Below are 4598 nucleotides of genomic sequence, written 5' to 3' on the forward strand. Positions count from 1 at the left end.
CACGTAGGAGCTGTGGTCATGTGATCAAATGACTGGTCGGGGAGTCCAGCCGTGACACCATTTTTATGGCAGCTTTTAACTATAGAGCGCCGTCATGCACGCCAGCGCTCACCACGAGGAGAAATAATTGGGCGTAGCTGATGGCTAAAAAATAAACTATCAATATTGCTTAATGCGAAATTCCAGCGACGTCGCCGGGATCACGTGTACAAAACAAGCGGCGGCATCCCCGCTGTACATTTATCTCTGCTTGCCCACAGCCGGGCTACATGTAGAAAACAACGACCCGCCCGGCACCCGGAACTGCCTGTCCCGAACATCGGGAGATAGGAATTCCACCCCCTGCTGCCCCTCTACTCCCTGCTGCTCCTCTACTCACTGCTGCCCCTCTACTCCCTGCTGCTCCTCTACTCACTGCTGCCCCTCTGCTCCCCGCTGCCCCAATGCCGGGCCTTGGTTGGCCTTGTGGGAAATCCGTCCCTGGCCGTTCCAGTGTAAATATATCAGCAACATTGTTCACATCTGGTCATTGTGTATTAATGGTGAAGAAAGTGGGTGAGCGGCCGCTGGATCCCTGAGGGTTCCATGTCTTTATTTTATATGATAGTTGTCACCCAGCAGCATGGCGGGAGTATAGAAATGGGGACTTTGTATATCGGCAAGGCAGCTTCGGGACATCACAGGAAATCCACAATCACAATGAAACAATGTATACACTGAGAAGTAAACGTATTGCTGTGATCGTGTTGTAGGTTCGCAAAGCATCCAACATTGTTTCATTGTGTCTTTTTTTTAAAGCCCTGATGAAGTGGGAGGAGCTACAGATTTTAACTTTGTTTTTGTAATGAGTTTATATCTGGACCATGTGGCCCTTCAATTCTAGACTTCTTGTAGATTGTAAGCCCTCAGGGGCACTGTCCTCCTTACCAATTCATCCCCACACAGCTCCCTCCTCATGTATCACTGGCCCCTCCCTTTTAGATTGTAAGCCCTCAGGGGCAGGGCCCTCCTTACCATCTTGTCTTCAATTGTATTGTGACTGTGATGTCTTCCTTATATTGTAAAGCGCTGCGCACACTATTGGCGCTCTATAAATCCTGTATAATGATAATAACCCACTACTTCTACTGTATATTTGGTCCACATTGCTACTTTAATATCTCATAGAGGGTAGACTTGTGCGCCATCAAAAAAATGTGTTTCGTTCCGTAATATCCATTATTTCGTATTTCGTAATTCGTATCCGAAACTCAAATCGGATTCGTACGAAATACGGATTTTCGTTAGTTTCGGCACATTTTCGTAACTTTACGAACATTCGTTATGATGAAGTTAAAAAGCAAAAATACCTTCGTTAATATTGGAGTCGATGTGGTAGTTGTTTTTTTATCCTAAATACGAATTCTGTTAACGGATTCCGGATCAGAATTTCGTATTTCGGACTTAAAAAAAAACTACCATCAACTCCAATATAAATGTACTTTGCTTTTTACTAGGGATGCACCGATACCACTTTTTTAAGACCGAGTACGAGTACCGATACTTTTTCTTAAAGGGACAGGTCACATTTTTTCTAAAGCAAACTAATGCTTTAAGGTCACTTTCTTAATATTATGATTCATGAGATGACGAGTGAGCATGACGCAGGCTTCCCGGCCAATCAGAATGCCGGGCGCTGCGTCATTGCACGGCGCCCGGCTTCCTGATTGGCCGGGAAGTCGGCTCCATGCTCTCTCATCACAAGTGACGAGAGAGCATGGAGCCATTTCCTGGCCAATCAGGAAACCGGGCAGCGTGTAATGATGCGCTGCCCGGCTTCCTGATACAGGAAGTACTCGTGCTAGGTATCGGAGCATTTGGGCGAGTACGAGTACTCACCCAAATACTCGGTATCGGCACCGATACTAGTATCGGTATCGGTGCATGCCTACTTTTTACCTTCAATATAACGAATGTTCGTAACGGAACGAAAATACGTCAACGGAATTTCGTATTTCCTGCCTGTGTATTGTAATGCGACTCTCAGCAGCAGCGGATCCGTATTTCGGATTAAAACAAAAATCTTGTCAAGTTGTTTAACCTCATTTACAGGGGTAATATTAGTTCCCGTTTCAAAGAAATTCGGATCCAAAATTCGTTAACGGAATTTCGTATTTCGGATATAAATTCGGATTTCGGATGCTTACGAATCTACGAATTTCAGGAAAATTCCTACGAATTTCTATTCGTAACGAAACGAATCGCACATGTCTAATAGAGGGAATGATCAACACCTCCAGTCACAGGAACAAGCTTTAAATACATTTATTAGGAAATCCTCAACACCTATTCTCAAGTTTGAATGGAATGGTGGTCCCCACTGAGACGTTTCTGGTCCAGTTGGATGTCAAGTCATTGTACTCCTCGATAGTCCACGATAAAGGGGCGACAACAAGGCTTCTGGTTTTAGTCTAACACAATAAGAATGGACTTGTCTCTTGGTGTCGGCTGGTGGGTGGATCAGAGAGCAACCAGGAGATCTTTTTCTTGCACACCATTAGAGGTTCACCGGTAAGCAGCGATCTTATATGGATGGTATCTGGATTAGGATACATTCAACCTTAGTAGAGTTGTATCAATAGTAGAAGTGGAAGTGAAAGCACCATAAATCCAACGTCTAAGTAGCTTTGTTCCTCTCAATGAATCCTAAACAATAACTATTTTATCAGCCGCACTCTAAGATGTGTCCCGCCGGGATTAGGCCCCTGACCTTGTACTCAAGGTGTTCGCTATAAGCTTCTCCTCAGGAGGACAGAGCAGGTTTAATGAGATAGAGGAGCTATAGCTGGATCAGCGTATTCCTCTCCCAGACCCGATAACGTCCCTGCTCTGTAACTGCCGCCCGGAGCCAGAAATACAACTCAAGGCATTATCAATACATCTATAGGAATGTGTAACTCAGCAACGAAGGATATTGACACATTCAAGGCGGGCCTGCTCCAACAATCCATCCAACTGTGATCAATGTGATCTGGTACCGCGGTCGCCCACTGGTGGTCCTCGAGAAAATGTTGGTGGTCCCCGGGCCCCTCTGATGCCATTCAGGCTGGGCCGTCATTGAAGCGGCACGGGGGGCTCCGGGGGCTGCCTCTCACTGACTCGAGCAGCGGCTGTCGCAAGGAATGCGCGGCTCTCGGTACAGTGCGGGCTCTGCAGGAGGCGGGGGCATCTCGTAACCGATACTAGTATCGGTATCGGTGCATGCCTACTTTTTACCTTCAATATAACGAATGTTCGTAACGGAACGAAAATACGTCAACGGAATTTCGTATTTCCTGCCTGTGTATTGTAATGCGACTCTCAGCAGCAGCGGATCCGTATTTCGGATTAAAACAAAAATCTTGTCAAGTTGTTTAACCTCATTTACAGGGGTAATATTAGTTCCCGTTTCAAAGAAATTCGGATCCAAAATTCGTTAACGGAATTTCGTATTTCGGATATAAATTCGGATTTCGGATGCTTACGAATCTACGAATTTCAGGAAAATTCCTACGAATTTCTATTCGTAACGAAACGAATCGCACATGTCTAATAGAGGGAATGATCAACACCTCCAGTCACAGGAACAAGCTTTAAATACATTTATTAGGAAATCCTCAACACCTATTCTCAAGTTTGAATGGAATGGTGGTCCCCACTGAGACGTTTCTGGTCCAGTTGGATGTCAAGTCATTGTACTCCTCGATAGTCCACGATAAAGGGGCGACAACAAGGCTTCTGGTTTTAGTCTAACACAATAAGAATGGACTTGTCTCTTGGTGTCGGCTGGTGGGTGGATCAGAGAGCAACCAGGAGATCTTTTTCTTGCACACCATTAGAGGTTCACCGGTAAGCAGCGATCTTATATGGATGGTATCTGGATTAGGATACATTCAACCTTAGTAGAGTTGTATCAATAGTAGAAGTGGAAGTGAAAGCACCATAAATCCAACGTCTAAGTAGCTTTGTTCCTCTCAATGAATCCTAAACAATAACTATTTTATCAGCCGCACTCTAAGATGTGTCCCGCCGGGATTAGGCCCCTGACCTTGTACTCAAGGTGTTCGCTATAAGCTTCTCCTCAGGAGGACAGAGCAGGTTTAATGAGATAGAGGAGCTATAGCTGGATCAGCGTATTCCTCTCCCAGACCCGATAACGTCCCTGCTCTGTAACTGCCGCCCGGAGCCAGAAATACAACTCAAGGCATTATCAATACATCTATAGGAATGTGTAACTCAGCAACGAAGGATATTGACACATTCAAGGCGGGCCTGCTCCAACAATCCATCCAACTGTGATCAATGTGATCTGGTACCGCGGTCGCCCACTGGTGGTCCTCGAGAAAATGTTGGTGGTCCCCGGGCCCCTCTGATGCCATTCAGGCTGGGCCGTCATTGAAGCGGCACGGGGGGCTCCGGGGGCTGCCTCTCACTGACTCGAGCAGCGGCTGTCGCAAGGAATGCGCGGCTCTCGGTACAGTGCGGGCTCTGCAGGAGGCGGGGGCATCTCGTCAGACATAGAAAAAGTGGGGAGAAGCCAGGTAATAGTGGCTCTGTGTGGGGGAAGGGGAGGCATGGGG

The 4598-nt window shown here is 46.5% G+C and overlaps 1 protein-coding gene across 1 annotated transcript in view; it reads right to left on the reverse strand.

Moving 5' to 3' along the window:
* The window catches only part of GNAT1 (G protein subunit alpha transducin 1), an 18080-nt gene that overhangs the window by 10029 nt on the left and 3453 nt on the right, over positions 1-4598 (reverse strand). The gene's annotated exons all lie outside the window — the stretch shown is intronic.

This window comes from Nanorana parkeri, unplaced genomic scaffold (genome assembly GCF_000935625.1).
Source record: "Nanorana parkeri isolate BGI_ZX_2015 unplaced genomic scaffold, ASM93562v1 scaffold2706, whole genome shotgun sequence".
Lineage (NCBI taxonomy): Eukaryota > Metazoa > Chordata > Amphibia > Anura > Dicroglossidae > Nanorana > Nanorana parkeri.